The sequence below is a fragment of the Anguilla anguilla genome, chromosome 7, assembly GCF_013347855.1.
Source record: "Anguilla anguilla isolate fAngAng1 chromosome 7, fAngAng1.pri, whole genome shotgun sequence".
Classification (NCBI taxonomy): domain Eukaryota; kingdom Metazoa; phylum Chordata; class Actinopteri; order Anguilliformes; family Anguillidae; genus Anguilla; species Anguilla anguilla.
In genome coordinates this window covers 26,628,524-26,646,811 of record NC_049207.1, presented here as the reverse complement: position 1 = coordinate 26,646,811, position 18,288 = coordinate 26,628,524, and the positions used below count along the sequence as shown (strand labels likewise).

At 43.1% G+C, this 18,288-nt stretch overlaps 1 protein-coding gene across 1 annotated transcript in view; it reads left to right on the top strand.

The window, feature by feature from the left end:
- The first annotated feature begins 5,246 nt into the window (after positions 1-5,246).
- Positions 5,247-18,288, top strand: part of LOC118231417 (polycomb group RING finger protein 3) — a 54,060-nt gene continuing 41,018 nt past the window's right edge. The window contains exon 1 of the mRNA XM_035425195.1: positions 5,247-5,768. The gene's annotated coding sequence lies outside the window, so the exon portion shown is untranslated. The remainder of the gene's footprint in view (positions 5,769-18,288) is intronic.

The following is an 18,288-nucleotide window of genomic DNA, read 5'->3' as shown; positions in this document are numbered from 1 at the left end:
TATGTGATTAATGATAGAAGGGGGAGGGAGATTCAAGTGGGAGACGAAGACTATCATTTTTTTAAAAATAAGGAAGGAAGGGGCTGATAAATAATGGTGTCCGACAATTGGGAAATAATGGTGTCTGAAAAATGAGAAACAATGATGTGTGGGAAAAGAGTAAAGTAAAATGATGTAAGCATGAGGGACAGTCCAAGCTTGAGCTCCACAACAGGAGGAGCTAAGATAGGATAAAAGGGAGTGTTCGGCCCCAGGGGAGTATGTCTTGTATGTCTTGTATGTCTCGTATGTCTGTGTGTGTGTGTCTTGTCTGTGTGTGTGTGTGTGTGCGTCTTATGTGTTTTCTGTGAAGTGTCTTGTGGAATGCTTTGAGACAGTTTGTATTGATATGTGCAGATCAGCCCGGGTTCTTGCATGTTATCTTGGAATTACCTGCAATAAATCCAGTTGCATCAGACTCTGTGAAGTGTATATTTTGAAGAAGTATTCAACAGTGTGAGGAGAACACCCAGCTCTTCTGGCCCAGACTGGGTCCTGTTTTTCCCCACACCTTTGTGTGTTTTTCACTGCCACCTCTCACAGTTAAAAAAAAAAAAAAAAAACATTTAATTGAAAAATGTTGCAATATTGTGATAAAGCAGCCAGTTTAGACCTTGGTTTAGACTGGATTGACCTTTTTGCCAATCATTGACAATCAATGAACCGTCTGCTGAAACACAAGAGCAGTTACTGTGGCCCTTCAGGACCAGTGGCCTGTGGTCCTAGGCACTGAATCACCACCTCCATATTTTATTTAGGTACTTTTAAAAAAATTGGTTTTACCCAAAGAGAATAATAATTCGATTTTAAATATGATGCTCATAAACAGTAAAATGTTCAGTTTTAACTCAACTTGTTAATTCAACTCGTAACAGATAACATTTGGCCCCACTCTGGAGTTTGCATGCATCTATGACTTAATACAACAAAATAAACGTTTTAAAATGTATGTAATGCTAGCTTCCCTGGCTAGATTGGCCGAGTGGCACAGATTGCCATGTCAGCAGAGCCTGCCAGTGGCTACTGTCTCCATTTAACTAATGTGGGCAGTAGTCATTGATTATCCTGTATCCTGCAGTGCGGTGTGGTTTAATGGTTAGGGATTCAGGGTGGTAACACTCTGGATAAGTCATTTTGATTGTGTATTTGACATTGATTGAGTGCAACATTTGTTTAACAGTAACAATTGGCCAGTCTACATATTTAGCCTGAATATAGGCTACTTAAAGTAATAATCTCAAAGATTTTCATTAAAATAAATGTCTGTTAAGTCACTATCTATAGCCAAATTAGGTAAAACAATGGTGATTAAGCATATTATTATATTAATTTATATTATTATTATTATTATTATTATTATCATTATTTATGATTAAAGAACTGGGTGTCTGTGGCGACATTCCTGGCAAAAAATCACAAGCGGCGCATAGTTAGTGACGCGTTTTCCATCACCCATCAGTGGTTGGTCCGCCAGAGAGGGTAGGCGGTGCTAACGCAACAGGCACGCTCTTCAACTCACTTGTGTGTGAGCGGCGTACTGTTTTTTCCGGTGTCTGCCAGCGTTACAATAACAGAGAGGGGGTTGGGGGGGGACGGTTATGGAACACTAAAAAGTTTTTGTGTAACATGAGAGGTCATATTATTTGTTTATGTAGACTTCGTATTACATTTGATGATAATGTAACGTTACTAAATTACATAGCTATTTGCACAGCTAACGCTAGCTACTGGACCATGTCAAGAAAGGCAACATTAGTTTAGACGACGTTGCGCACAGTATCCATCTCTCATATCAGGTAACGTTGCGTTAGCTAGCTAGCGAATGTAAATAACACAATCTACTGTCAGCTAACAATTATAAAAAAACGTTAGCTAACGCTACCGACTGGTACCGACCTCGCAAACTGTCTCTCGAATGCAATGCTACCTTGTGCAACGTTGCAGTGTAGCTAACTAAAGGCCAGTTCAGATCAATGATTCGCAACGAGACTGGATGCAACTTGCAAAATTCCAAGACGTCTGATTGTAAACGTTCTAAAACTGCACTTGGCGATTTGACAAGGTGGGTCTTTTGAGACCCCAGGCAACGGCTTCAGACGCTCTGCAACTAATCAGTTCACACCGCTGCAATTTTCTCTGTAACATTCTGAAACCGTTTTGTCTTGTTACGAATCATTGATCTGAACTGGCCTTAACGTTACCGTTATTTACGTTGTCATCAAGTTCATAATGATCGGAATAAAGCCGGGGTATAATACGCTTCCTCATATGCTCCTTCAGCCTTGATGGCCTTTTTTGATGAAACAAAACAAAGGTGGAGCAGCTTAAAACAATCATTTCAGTAAATTTACTGTGCAAAATGATAACAAGGGTGTAATTTTAGTTTAAATATTGGGGGAATGTCCCCCCTGTTAGAATTATTTTAGTAACAACTGTGAAATGATAATTTCTGGTGAATTCTAAATCTGGGAAAATACCAGATTACTGATCAGTAAGGCTGGGTGTTAGTCACGGAAAAGTTGTTTAAAATCATGGAAAACAAGCAGAAGAAAGCACGGAATTATTTAACATCAGTTTATTAAATTAATGAATAGATCTCATGGGCAGCAGTGGGAAAAGATTTAAATAACACGCACATCTGTAGCAACAATAGCAAATGCTTGAAGTTTCAAAAAGTCAACATCCAATTGCCCGGCTGCTATGAACAGAGTGAAATACATTGATAGGCTGGTGAATTTACTCACTGCCATAATTCACTGCCGTCACGTCATCTGCACTTTGAAAAAGCTCGCTCAAGCTATCTGCACCGAGAATGTTACTGCACATTCTACGTTACTCTTCACAGTAACTTGATTGTGATGCAAATATACAGCAAATAAAGTTACTTGCACTTTCAGTACCCCAAATAAATAAATATATATCCCAGCGTACATTGGGCGAGAGGCAGGAATACACCATGGACAGGTCACTAATCTATCGCAGGGCACACACACCATTCACTCACACATTCATACCTACGAGCAATTTAGAGTAATAAATAAATAAATAAATAAAAATTTCTTGAGTGAAAACAGTCTTTTCTGATGTTGAACACTTAAGGCTTTTTATTGCTTTTAGTTGCTTTCTGATCAGATGGAGTGACATTAGAACAGGGTACATAATCAAATGTAATGCCCAAGATTACAGTGTGTTTGTATTGCCAATGTTATCACTGCATGCAGCGTGTCACAGCGTGGGACTAGAGCTGTGCATACACATATGCTGTGCATTTTTTGGGTAATCGGTAAGTAAATGTAATTTGTACAGTAAGCCTGACGCACCAAATCACCTTGTGTTTCATTGTGGTATAGGTGCCATTTCACACACTGATACACAACCTTTACACATTAGGGCTGTTTTTACCCTTTAAATTAGTTCAGTTTAACATTTGCAACCATGTACTTTGGGCTGTAGTTACCCATGGGAAGAGATCCCAGAGTTCAATGAAGACATTTTGGATGTTCTGTGAGTATTGGTATACCCCATAGGGTACAGGTGTAGATTACCCAAAGGACGAAGAACAAATTAATCAAACATTTACAAACATTTTTATCTTTCAATCTTATCTTAATAAACAAAAAACAAAAATTATGATCTTATTATGAGTTAATCTTTCCTGTGTTTCCTGATGATTTGAACAAACAGTCAAATTAACAATGGAGAGCATCCTGACAGTCAATTTGTGAAATGATAATCTTACTCAATTGTTTTTTTTTTTGGTGAAGATTATGATCAGTATATGTCTGCCTGTCTGAATTTCCACTCTAGGGCATGACTACACAGTCTTTCTGAGTGTAATGGTGGTAGAACTGCTGCATGCTTTGAACTGCAGCCCTCACAAGCTGCTTCACATAAGAGATATGATTAGCCTGCTCAGGATTTGAATTATCCTCTGGCTTTTTGGTGGGGCCTGTGAAATTGCGAGTGGAGTGGAGTGGAGGACTTTTTTGAGGGACCTCAGCTCTCTTTCTGCGGGGCGGAGCTCCCCCTGCTCCCCCATAATTGAAGTAGTACTAAGTAGACCAAACTGCTCTTTATCATTTCTCCACCCATCCATTTTCTAACCCAATTATTCCTGGTCAGGGTCACGAGGGGCTGGTACCTATCCCAGCATGCATTAAGCAAGAGGCAGGAATGGCACCACCAAATAGCCTAACCTGCATGTTTTTGGACTGTGGGTGACAGTGTAGTATAATGGCTAAGGAGTTGGTCTTGTAACCTAAAAGTCGCAGGTTCGATTCCCCGGTAGGACACTGCTGTTGTACCCTTGAGCAAAATACTTAACCTGCATTGCTCCAGTATATATCCAGCTGTATAATTAGATACAATGTAAGTCGCTCTGGATAAGAGCATCAGCTAAATGTCTGTAATGTAATGTAAGACCCACTTATTCTTGAGCAAATTAATTTGCTGTCACCCAATCCCTGCTTAAAATATAGCCAAACACAATGTCAGCCTTGGCTCCTCTTGCCTTGAACTCCTTCTCTATAGAATGCTGCATGAGACACTAGTTTCACTCGATAACTACTTGCCTGACTCAACAGAATATTCAACAGATAAACACCCCTGCACTTTTCACTGTTATTTTCTAGTTTCAACAGTGTTCATTTTGACTTGATGCACACATTTGTATGCAACCACCTGTGCACCCTGCAGTGTATTTAACAAGTGCAGCTTCTAATTTCAATGGTGTGATCATTAATGGAATTTATACTCCGTACAGTAAGTTAACTTTTTATTAATGTCATCTCACAACATCTAACACGTGCAAGTCACCAGTGAGACCTGATCCTGACTCAGTTTGTGAACCACTCTAAGTGATTCAGTACACTTGTGCCATTCCTCTTTTTTGTCCTCCCCCTCCTCTGTACACATTTGGAATGCCCGATCGTATTCACCAGCCCTGCCAATAGCCTCTGTTATCATATCGGGAGTAGACAGAAAAGCTAAATCTATGTATCTGTGGATTTACAGTACATAGCTAGTTGGATGGATATATACTACAGATGGAGATTGATGTGTATGAGTATCTAGAAATCTAGAGTATCTTGCTTGTAAGTCGTTTGCTAAATGAATGTAATGTAATTAAATGTGTTCGCACGTATGTACCTATGCGCGCGACAGTGATATGCTGAGACAGAGAGAGAGAGAGAGAGAGAGAGAGAGAGAGAGAGATGGGGGAGCAACCCACAATACTATAAATGTAATACATTCGTTTTGTTTTTTTAATTATTGTCAGTCAAAGTCGCGTAGAACGAAAGAAACACCAGATCGATAAGTGGCCAATATATAATAGTACGCAGTTTACAAAGTAACATTATTGTTAAAGCCCACGTATTACCTAGTAATTTAGTATATGGTTAATAGATAATACACGTTCTTGTTGTTTAAAAGCGGTTTGATGTTATTCTAACCCATTGTTGGACTTGCAACATTTTACGTTATCGCCATAAATAGTTACGGACTGATCGAACTGTACGGAACCGGCACCAAATTCATTGTTACTTGTCTCCGCCTCTACACTCATTAAAACCTCATCCCTGTGCTGAGCATGCGCTCTGTAGTACACACGGGGTGGTTGTTCGGTCTGTTTCGGGATTGCCCGGACATTTTCGCCTCTTTGTTTTACTGAAAGTGGATTTAACTCGGATTCAACCCAATATCCAACGAACTGCTCAGCTTGCGAACAGGTCAGTTTCTTTCACTTAACGGGAACCGAGTAGATAATTGGACGCGGGGTTGTTCTGGTTCGCTACAGTGGATAATCATACAGTGTTTCATTTTTTATTGTAGCATATAGCCTGTGTCTTTTCCGCTTGGTGGTATGTGCATGCTCTGCGTGTTGTTGTATGTGGCTGTGTGGTGGTGCTTTACGTGTATGGCGACACCGGGCCCTGCAGTTATACATTGGGGTCATCTTTTTCACCGAAAAGTGCAGGATTTGGTGGTTGTAGGTTAAAGGGACGGCCATTGCAGGTTCTGCAGAACGGGAGCGTGGTCGTGCACGCTTAACGTCTTTCTTTCATTTGCATAAGTGCAGTTTTATACGAGAGAAACACATTTTTCATTAGCCCAAAATGTTCGTGGATTCCACAGTCTACCAGTAACCCCTTCGGACTCTGGAAGTTCGTGGTGGGTGCCCGGGGGTTTAGCCGAGGCCACGTTAATTTTAAGTAGCCTACATAAAAAGTTCAAGCGGTTGTTCATTTTCTCCATTCAGTTAAGCGTATAAAGTCTCCCTGTCCTCATTAGTTTTAGATTAATCGAGTCTACAAGTTATTCCCACCGGCGAGTAAAATAAATGAAAGCAGCCACTTGCTTAGCGACAGAGAAACTTGTGATAATGACCCGTGGGGTAAGGATAGCCAAAACGGCTAAACGAAATGAGGGAAACGGAACACGCTAGGTTCTATGTTCCTGAATTGACACTTCGGGCTGAGGCAGTTTGATAGCTTCGGGAAAACCGTCCGCTACCCAATTTAGATGTGACCCTATACGTTATAGATCCGCTCCCATTCAGATGTGACCGTGTTCAGTGGTGAAAGTGTTAGCAGGCTAAATTCACATTTTACCCCTGGCCTGAACCTTGTAAAACAGCCATGTCTTTCCAACTATTGCCCCCCACCCGCTTCGTTCCTGGAGGACCAGTCTGCATAGGCTACAGTTTGATTTAAATCCAATCAGTTGCCTTAGTTTTAGTTTTGACAGCTCTGTAAACTACATTGGTTCATTCCTGTACTTGAGCACAGTAAAACCTTTAGGATATACTTAAAGTCTGTGGCTGTAGCCAGTGCTTATACAAATGTTAGATCAACATATGATTGAGCTAATTAAATGATTAGGTACAAAGGTTTGTACAAAATCCTGAAATGGGTCAGTCTTTGTCCTGTTTCCCAACACTGGACAATTCCAGAGGAAGTGATCTGCTGTTGAGTGGTTGGCTGCTCTTGGTACAGGAATGTACTTTCAGAGTATTTCAGAGTAAGTGGATAAACTTTGTGATATGTGTGAGCGAAATCTGTTTTCCAAGACACTGGATAGAGACACTAAGTTGTTGTGAGCAACTAGCAGTTCAGAGGGGTTTGGAAATTTGTATGTGAATTGAGCTGTCAAAAAGATTTTAAAAAATTAGAGTGGCATAACTTGAAAATATTGATGCCTTTTACAGTGGTAGTTTACCTGACGATGAGATTGCGTGCGTGACACATGGGTGTCCTGTTTTCACCTTGACTGCAGACCCTCCTCTTAAGACCACTTCCCTGTGACACAGGAGGTCATATGCTCTGCCTCTTGGGAACAGGCTGAAAAGATGGGGATTGTGATGCGTGCGTGCGTGTGTGCACATTAACAACTGGCGTAGGAAAAAAGAACCCAACACACATCAGATATATGAGCTTGGAAATGTGACAGATTGGGTGCATGTTGACTGAGCTGAACCTGGCGCTATCCGCAATACATTTTGCTCAGAGGATTGTGCTTGGACAGGTAAAATATGTGTCCGATGTTCAAGTGGATTCCGACCTCATAGGTCTTTGCATTTCCTTGAGTTTTACAAAGCAAAGAATTCTGAGGAATCGTTTGTGTCCAAAGGCGATGAATAGATGACTGCAGATGTGAAATGTTTCACATTTGTGTGTCACAAAAATGGTTGTGTATACCAAAAACTATAAAATGACTCGTTCAAGCAAACACTGCTTTAATGCGGACTGCCAGCATTAAAGTTTGGCATTTCCTGGCTGTTGGCAGCATTTCTAGATGCCAGTTTAGGCGGAGAAAAAACAGTAAAGAACAGGTTATTCAACATGAGTGTTGTTGTATTAGGATGAGCCTCTCCAGCATTCTGGTTTATTCTTGAGTGGTGACTAAAAGAGAAGGTACAGTGCCGTGAAAAATTATTTTCCTCCTTCCTGATAATTTCTGTTATCGTGTAGTTGTTACACTGAATGGTTTGAGATCTTAGATCTGATTATTAGATTCAGCTGATTGGACACAGCCAGGTTTGATTATCCATCCCTGTTGAGTCTTAACCTCTCTCATATTGAACCTTACCATCAGAGTGAAGTTGTCACCATGAAGTTCCTACTAGCATATTATGCCAAAATCAAAGGAAAACCCAGAATATATGAGGGGAAAAAAGTGTATTAATATATCAGTCTGGAAAGGGTTTCAGAGCCATTTCTAAGGCTCTGGGACTCCTCTGAACCACACTGAGAGCGATTATCTCAAAATGGGGAATGCTGAGAACAGTGGTGAAAGGCACAACAACCCAGAAGAACATTCAAAGAACTTCTGGCCTGTCTCACCTCAGCTAAGGTCAGTGTTCATGAATCCACAATAAGAACGAGTCTGGGCAAAAATGGTATTCATGGGAGAGGAGCCAGGCTGAAACCAAGAGAAACATCAATCTCATCTCATATTTGCCAAAAAACACCTGGATGATCCCCAAGCTTTTTGGCATAATTTTCGATGGACAGATGAGTAAAAAGTGAAACTTTTTGGATGACAGGTCCCATTATATATCTGGTGTAAAGCAAATGTAGCATTTCACGGTAAGAACATCATACCTACAGTCAAAATGGTTGTGGTAGTGTGATGATGTGGGGATGCTTTGCTGCCTTGGGACCTGGAAGTCTTGGCATTATTGAAGGATCCATGACTTCTACTCTGTACCAGAAAATTCTTTGGGAGAATGTCTGATCGTCTGTTCGTGAGCTGAAGCTGAAGCGTAATTGGGTTATGTAGCAAAACAATGATCCAAAACGCAAAAGCAAATCTACCACTAAATGGCTGAAAAGAAACAAAATCAATGTTTTGGAATGGCCTCGTCAAAGTCCTGACTTGAACCCAATAGAGATGCTGCAACGGGGCCAGAAATTAACAGTTTATGCTCAAAAACCTACCAGTTTGTCTGAATTAAAGCAGTTCTGCAAAGAACGGTTCGCTAAAATTTGTCCACAGTGATGCAAAAGACTGATATCAAATTATCACAAGCGTTTGGTTGCAGCTAATACTTCTAAAGGTGGTTCAACCTGTTAAGTTTAAGGCAATTACTTTTTCCAATAGCCTAGGTGATATGGGTGTCTGTTAACTTTTTAATGAAATTAATGAAATACTCATTTAAAAATGTGTTTTGTGTTTACTCTGGTTCCCTTTGTCTAATATTACATTATAGTCTTTGAGACAGCAGTGTTCCCTTTTTTTAAAAAGGTGAAACTAATGCATTTATTTGCATGTTAAATCACGCAAGTTTCAGAATGTTTAGACCTGTTTAAGGTCTAAATGAAGGTTAAAATGAAAAGGATTTATAGAATAGGCTATATGAAAAAAGTGCCCTTTTAATTTCACAGAGATCTGCGAAATGTTTTGACCTCTGATCGGACAGCACTGGTAGATTCAGAGGGGTATCTAGGTTTCACAGAGTTCCCCCCCTACTCTGGTGGACCCCCCAACCCCCCCCCCCCCACCCTTCACATGGATTGACTTCTGGGTTCCAGCTTGGTAGACATCAACGTTAGTACAGACAGATTTAAAGGCTAAAGTACCTGAAATGAGTGAATTCTTTTCATGTTCACCCTCTCCTCCACTAGGTTTACAACTTTTCTCCAGGCAATTCAGAGATTTCCTGGAATAGAGAAACCAGGTCCCACAGACTTCAACCCGGTTCAACTGCCCTAAATACAAAGCCACACCATGAAATAGGCCTACAGTGTTCCATGCATACTCTGTTGGCAAGTGGGGTGCCCATCATCACTAAGAAGGAAATTTCCCTGTCTTAGAAGAATACTCATCATACCCTCCGTATTTGTGAGGAAGTGTGCTGGGTACAGAAAAGTTCCTTATTCCGTATTTACAAGTGTTTGACAATCACAATTCAGCCTGTCTGTTCTGTAGTGTGTCCTACTGTTACATGTCAATATGTTGGGAAAACAAATTGGTTTCTCTTTAGAGGTCTCACCAGCTGCTTGTGGAAAAAAAAAAACAAGCAGTTTGACAAGTATTCCCATAAAGTGGCAAATGAGAGACTTTGAGAGCAGATGGATGACAGTAATGCATTGAGGGAACACAGCTGAGAGAAGTAGCCCGTTCCCCATTCACTGTGCACCTGCGTTCACGTAAAAGCCAGAATTTTGCCAGCATAGCGTTAGCATACATTTCAGGGTTACAAAGAAAATGCCTCTCCTCCAGCTTGAATGATTTGTTTGCAGTAATTTTACACCCAGTTGTCCCACTTTTATTCCAAAAACTAGACAATTTAGTCTGTGTGGATTTTGAACAGAGCTAAGTGTGTATGGGGGATGGAATGGTTCAGTGGTTCCCCTGATACAGTGTAAAAAGTCACACTGGGCATTGAGTTTGTGGGAGACATGTTACATATAAATGGTGACCGAAAACCTCTGTGGCTGTATTTATATGCCTAAAGCCCAGTCCAGATCAAAACGGCAAAACCGCACTTGAGGTGAGGAAAGACAAGCACGGAACTGTCCAGACCCACGGCGCAACTCAGTTCCGCTGGCACCACCTGCGCATGCATCCTACTAAACGAAGCACCACCTGCGCATGCGTCCCACAAAACGTCCCTCAAAGGTTGTCCGTGAGTGAGTGTGTGAGTGAGTGACCACACTTTGCCATGCATAGCCCACGGCGGCAGTTCCTGCGCGCCATGGGAAAAATCTTAAAATGTTCAGCTACACCAGAGGAGTCCAATCTTGTCCAAAAGCACTGTGTCACCTGATTCAACAAGTAATCGTGGTCTTCAGTCAAGACCTTGATTAGCAGAATCGGGTAGGCTATCTTTTGCTGTGCTGAAACAAAAACCTGCACCCACACCGACCGTTTTCAGATAAGACCTGACACCCCTGAGCTACACAGCCCACATCAAAATGACAGTTTGCAAATTAAATGACTGCTTTCATAACAAGAAGTTAAAAATACAGGAGTAAGTAGATGCATTATGGGTAGAATTTTGGAGCCTGCTACAACCATCAGCAAATATACTAAAACACAGTAGTTTATGCTGAACTGCTTTTCTTCTGAAAAGTTTCTAATACGGTCTAATCATCGCAGGATGCTGTGATTTGAATTTGCTTTTAAACATGCTCTGAGCGTCGTCTGAAGGATCGTGTGGGATTTCTGCATGCTCACATGCTGCAATCGCTAGGCATCTTCAGAGTGGCTCCTGTAGTTTCATCCATTACTGCTCTGGTATAATGGAAATCGGCAAGCAACTGTGTATAGGCTAAATGAAACTGAGCTGAGGGTAAACGCCACAGCATTTGGGTTGTGGTGTGGAAGGTGTTGTCAACTGCAGCACAAAGTCACTTTGTAAAAACTTTTTCTTTTAAAAAAAGAAAAAACCCAGCCTTTTTGGTGCAGAATCCTTGTTAGAGGAGTCAAGCATGCTGCTCATTAAGTCACAGTGTGGACCAGGTGGTTACATTGCAGACATTGCTGATCAGCACCTTGTAGCAACATCATTGCAGTTCATGAATTTGCTGAAATGCATGATCGTCTCCCAGGAACACACAGGAAATGCAATCTATGTCATGCTTTGAAATCCAGGTGTCTATGATGGAAGAATTTTCCTTGACAAATCAGATTGTTGTGTCCAGTCATGGTGGTTATTTCCCCATTTTGCCCCATGGGCTGAATACAGGTACAAGTGCATATATACGTACACACACACGTGTGCACAGACTGTGTTTCAGTGCTGCCAATCTGAAGCCAGATTAATGGATTTAATAGCTGTTAATTACCACCAATCATGTTGCTGTTTGCAGTGGTGCATTTCCTCTTATTCAAGGGACTAGCGTCTAAGGAGCTAACTGGCTGTGTCAGTGCTGGAAGGTGGACAGTGGAGGCCAACAGACTTGATTGTCCCTGTTACTTGTGTGCTGTAGAAAGAGCTTGTGCTGTTCCCGCCCAATAAAGCTGCTTTGTGTCACTGTAAAAGAGGTGAGACTGATCGGGACCACCTCACCCCTTCACTTCTTCAAGAAAGGCAGTTGCTCTCCCTGCAACAGGTTTTTTTTTAATTGAATGAAATGCATTAAAGGTCTACCAGCCCTCTTCAACCTTCCAAGTGGACCGAAAAAAAAAAACGAAACTGGAACATTTTATTTTATTTGTCTGTTAAAAGCAAGGCTGTTAAGCCTTGTTTTGTTAAAGCAGGAAAATAAATGGGCACTTGCTGCAGTTTGGCGTGACCTAGAAGGAGGGGTGAGGGAGGTGATTTAAATAAAGCGTTTGCGTCCGAGCAGTTTTAATGGCTTCACATTTTAGTCAGGGCCTGTTTACACTGCACACTTTTTGTGACCTATAGCCTATATATTCTGAACACCTCCCACATGCATTGAAATTTATGTTGTGGTCTAGCCTAATTGCAGGAAACTGGATATCAATCGTATTTGTTGAGATCCAATTCAAACTGCATCTGTAGGTAGTCTGGATCAGATTCTGCTGGTATTGGATCTTAATTTTCATTTACATTGACATTTTATAACTATTTAACCAATTCTCTTACCCAAAATGGCTTACTGCGCTTACAGTTTTCACATACAATGCAGTTATGCAGCTGGATATTTGCTAAAGTAATGTTGGTTAAGTACCCTCCTCCAGGGTGCAACGGCAAACCCACAACATTGAAGTTGAACTCAAACCATTATGCTACGCTGCTGTCCAGTGAATGCAAAGTATCCAGCGTTCGTCGTCTTTTAATCACCAATATTCTAGTGACACATAACATCCCATAATAGGTGTTTGGGAGTCAGGAGAAGCCCTGTCCCAGAGCTGTCAGTTTTGATGGAACACTAATATAAGAGCAGCTAGGAGAAGCTCTGTCAAAATGCTTGGAATCTGCAACAAGTGTAAAAGGATGAACACCTATATGGGACATGCTGATTTGCCAGCTGCATAAGATATGAATGTAAATGGGTCTTAAAGGGGGTAAAAGAACATTGATACATCTGGCCAAGCTGGGTGACAGAAAATGACCCCTCCGGTGGGCGCTGTTAATCTCCTGAACTCAGGAGGACTTTAGAAACATGGCTAATGAGCTGAATGGGCCTGCCACGCAACTCAGGCACGACGGTTTTGTGAAGGTGGCAAGTTGCGCCGCGTGGTTCCTCGGTCGTCTCGGAAACCAGACGGTCACAGCTGGAGAGATCTCGCCATACCCTGGCCTCACCGTGTGGGAGCGTAGCTCACCGTGAGCACAGCTTCTGCTCTGCCCCTCGCAGCGAGATGGACCAATCAGAGACGTTCCCAGACTTCCCACCAGGTTAGACTTTCAGAGGGACGCGGGGCTGTTCCAGGTTACATTGGTGTTTTGACGCACGCCTCCTCTCAGTGTTCAGGCGCTTCCCTGTGTGTAATAATTCTTGTTTGAATAACCTTGTTACCCACCTTCCACAAGTTGATGTGATTGGATAGAAAATATTGGTGACCTTCCAAAAAGTGAAGAGGTGTAGCCAGACAAGCAAGGCTAGTTCCCCAGGATTTTTGTGTGTGTGTGTGTGTGTGTGTGTGTTCCCTCACTCTGCCTTACCATGCACCTGTGTGCCAGCCCTGCCATGCCCTGTCAGCCTTGACGGGTCAGTCCTGTCTCTAGTGCCTAGAAAGGGAGGTCACAATGTGTGAGATTGCTTTTCCACTATCTGATTGGTTCTGGCAAGTTTTAGCGCAGTGATATCTTATTGATCAGTGGTTGAGATGGTTTGAATCACTGCCTCCAATTGGAAACCCCATCTGCACACGATTATGATTCTTCAGAAGTAATTACTGGCTATTATTTTATTAGCAAAACGCGTTCCTAGCATTTAGCAAGACTTGTCTTTCATCAAAGTGTCAAAAGTGATTCAAAAAAGATTATGACCCTGACAAGTGGTGCTATGTGTCTAGTGCCAACCATATTTAACTGAGATGCATATGCATTGACTCACTCTTTATTTCACTGTCTCCTTCACTTTCTGTCTCTGTCCTCTCTCTTGCCCCTCCTCCTGTTGATCCTGTTCCTTGGTGACAGTCTGCTTCTTTCTCTCTCTCTCTCCCTGTCTTTTTCTTTCTTTCTCTCTTAACATTTCTTTCTCTGTCGCCCTCTCTCTTTTTCTCTCTCCCTCCCCCATCTCTCTCTCTCTCCGTGTAGGAGTGGGGCAGCGTATTGTCCATCCGTGAAGGCTCCAGGCTGCACCTGCCTAATTAAATCACCGTTAATCGCCTCGTCCTCCGTTTCAGAACATTCTCTGTCGCCGCGGAAAGTTTCGTCTCGCCCGATTTAGAGCAGGCACAGCGCGCCCTCCTCGAAAAGATGACATTGATCTTTGTTTCTCCTCTCGACACCTTTTCGTAGCCGTACAAAGCCGAGCAGAACCCGCGAAACGATTTCCGCGCGGCGGCGGCCTGTGGCTTGTAAAAGGCGACGAGTCTGCGAGCTTGGCGGGATTCGCGGTTTTAAGCTCGGTCAATATCCTGAAACTGCCGTTCAGCATTCCGGCTTCAATTCCAGACCTTCCCAGTCCTGCCCAGTATTGTCTGCTTTTCCATGGAACTCCAAAACTCCCTATGCACTTATAGGAGAGAACTTCAGAGGCAGAAAAAGGCTGGAATCTGTCCGATTAGAACAGGGCGCTGCGATCCGCCTGTGTTCCTTTTGGCCCAATTGTTCACAGATTGAATGCAGTTCAGGTCACATCAGATCACGGGATAATGGCTCAGAGGTGCGGAAAGATGATCTGCTTCCAGACGAGTAATCCCTTTGGCATGCCAAAAACACTGATCTCGTTCAGTCCGAGACGCAAGATTTAGGATAATTAGCATCATTTGTGTCTTGCTGAATTAAGATTTTGTGGGAGCTGTTTTTAAATTGTCCGAGGCAAGTATAATTGGACAGCTAATATCAATTGACTCTGATATGTGTAAGTTGCAGTGCTGAACAGCTGTCATTTTGAGTAAGAACAGCGAAGAGGACAGTTATTAATCCCCATATCTCCCTCCCTAGAAATCATGTTCTCCAAGCATTGAATCGGATTTGGTGGAAAATGGCCCAGCTCATTTGGTTTCTTCAGAAGGGGACTGCATCCTCAGCACGCCTCATCTCACGGCTAATTAGTTTCTCCACGGACGCTTAGCTCTTGTCATTTTCGCAATTTGTTCTGTGCTTTTGATTAAATGTACGTTCTCTAGTTTTGCTACATTTCCTGGGTAAACCGTAATAGGCCAGAGAGGTTCATTCTTTTCTCCAAGGTTTCGTTTCCGCAGTTTGGGATTTCAGCCCTTCAACTGGCTGAACGTACTCTTATTAATTTGCAATTTTGCATTTTTTGTCAGAGTTCTGTTTCCAGGGAAGCTTTTATCTTATTAGGAGACACAGTGCTAGCCAGTGTTCCCCAAACACTCCACTTGTATTTGGGAGGTCCAATCCTGTCCCGTCCAATCCTGTTGAATCCTAGTTGGATTGGCTGATTGGCCCCCAATTCTCTCTTACCTAAGTAGGAAGAGGGCATTTTTGGGGAAAAAAGCCTATATATTCTTTAATTTTAATTAAATATGTAAAGCCTGGTTGTATTTTTCAGCCCATTCTGAGGCAGTTATGTTGTCTGTTGCTGGAGGACTAGTACATTGCCGTTACCCTGCCATTTCCCATTTCCCTGGACCAGGGGTCTCAAACTCCAGTCCTGGAGGGCCGCAGTGTCTGCAGGTTTAACTCCAGTCCTGGAGGGCCGCAATGTCTGCAGGTTTAACTCCAGTCCTGGTTGGCAGCAGTGTCTGCCGGTTTAACTCCAGTCCTGGTGGGCAGCAGTGTCTGCCGGTTTAACTCCAGTCCTGGTTGGCAGCAGTGTCTGCCGGTTTAACTCCAGTCCTGGAGGGCCGCTGTGTCTGCAGGTTTAACTCCAGTCCTGGAGGACCGCAGTGTCTGCAGTTTTAACTCCAGTCCTGGAGGGCCGCAATGTCTGCAGGTTTAACTCCAGTCCTGGTTGGCAGCAGTGTCTGCCGGTTTAACTCCAGTCCTGGTGGGCAGCAGTGTCTGCCGGTTTAACTCCAGTCCTGGTTGGCAGCAGTGTCTGCCGGTTTAACTCCAGTCCTGGTTGGCAGCAGTGTCTGCAGGTTTAACTCCAGTCCTGGAGGGCCGCAATGTCTGCAGGTTTAACTCCAGTCCTGGTTGGCAGCAGTGTCTGCCGGTTTAACTCCAGTCCTGGTGGGCAGCAGTGTCTGCCGGTTTAACTCCAGTCCTGGTGGGCAGCAGTGTCTGCCGGTTTAACTCCAGTCCTGGTGGGCAGCAGTGTCTGCCGGTTTAACTCCAGTCCTGATTGGCAGCAGTGACTGCAGGTTTAACTCCAGTCCTGGTGGGCAGCAGTCTGGTGGTTGCGATTTATTTTCAATCAGCAGCCAGTTTGTGTGGAGACTCTTTAGCCAATCAGTAACTTAAATTAAGCACTTAAGTGCAGGAACACATCAAAATATGTGCGCTGCCCTGCCCCAAACAAAATGGGCCATGAATATGACTGATGGGGGGGAGGGGGTTGGATCCTGAGTCTGTGGATATTGAGGGTGTGTTACCAGACACAACTCCCATTATCTACCACGGATTTCCTCCCCATTCGCATACTCTGCGACTGTTTGGCTGTTAGCGTAAAGAGCATTGAAAGAGTCAGGTTTAAAGGTGCACAGGAAGCCGCAGGAGTCCTTAGCCCGCTCCCAGAGAATGGCGGCTGCGGAAACGCGAGGTGTGGAGCTTGCAAGGCTCACGCAGCACTCCCGTATGTCTGAAGAGATCCCATCGATTCTTCATTTCTCATTCTGGACCCTTCACCGCCCAGGGCCTGGCGTGTAGAAAGCCTGTTAAATATTTTATATGCGTAGCCTGTCCAGGTTGAACTGCACTTTTTCTTTAGTCTGTGTTCTGTTGGAGATGGCAACAGAGACACCAGCACGCACACACACACACACACACGCACGTATGCAAACACACACACGCACTCACACGCACACGTACGTGTACGCATGTGTGCACACATCCCTGTCCAGTAGAAAGTACTGTGTGTCCTCCAATCAGAATTTCATATTGATTAATGAACCAAGGTCACAGTGTCTTAACTTTATATTTGGAGTGATGTAATGCAGTTGTTTGAGAGAATGCCAGATATGGGCTTAGTTAGCCTGGCAGGTTGTCTCTGCAGTCAGGTCATTTGAGGTAAACTCTATGCGCTGTTTTTTCATCAGGCCAGAGCACATTGACTCTCAGAGGGCTGAAAAGTGTTGACCTTTCATTTTTTTTGTCCAAACTCTCATTTACCGCCCCCCCCCCGTCTCTTTGAAAAAATGTGATCACATTCATGCTTCACTGCCAGTCCACCTCCCACCCGGGGATCACCTCGGTTGCGCCCTGACGTTGCTATGGCAGCCGCCGGTGTCACTTTTTTTTTCACGGTACTGTCATAATGGCTTTGGATTAAACTACATAGGATGAGGAAGTGGGTTCCAGGAGCCTTTTGGGCCAGTTGGGCCTTGTTGGGCATGCTTGTCAATGGTCAGAGGTTACGACCCCTGACAGAGGATCCTCAGGGTCCTGATTCTGGCAGGGGAGGGCTACCGCTGTGCCTGTGCACAAATATAGACTTAACCAGTTTTGAACCTTTTTACATCACTGTCCGACAGCACTGCGTCAGCGGGAATGAATGATACTTATAAGCCTACATAGACAGTACTTTTTATGTTGCTTGCCTGTTGTCTTTTACTGTATCCAAGTTGAGCCAGCATGTTGATTCATTTAGGGTTGACAAAGTTGAACTCAGACCAGACACATTCAAATACATATGCAAACAAATTAGACCTCAACAAAAACTACTGCAGTACTGACAACAAAAATGAAAGCAGAATGATTTCTGAAAGTCTGTTGACCTCCAAAAAAATAGTTTAGAAACAAATGAAAAGAATACAAGAACAAGCCATTCTCTGGGGATGATTAGGCTACATCCCATAGAGTGCAAAGTGAGGCAGGATACGTCTTACTGATGGCATACTGATTTTAAACATGCTGGTTTTATTTTACACCAAATATTTATTAAAATTTTGCGCATAAGCAGGGCAAGGAGTTGCTCTGAAGACGGCTCACTTTGATTTCCTGCAGTTTTGGATACGTAAGGTGACAGGTCCCCGTATTTACGTAAGGTGACAGGTTTTCATATTTACGTATGGTGACGGGTCTCCGTGTTTATG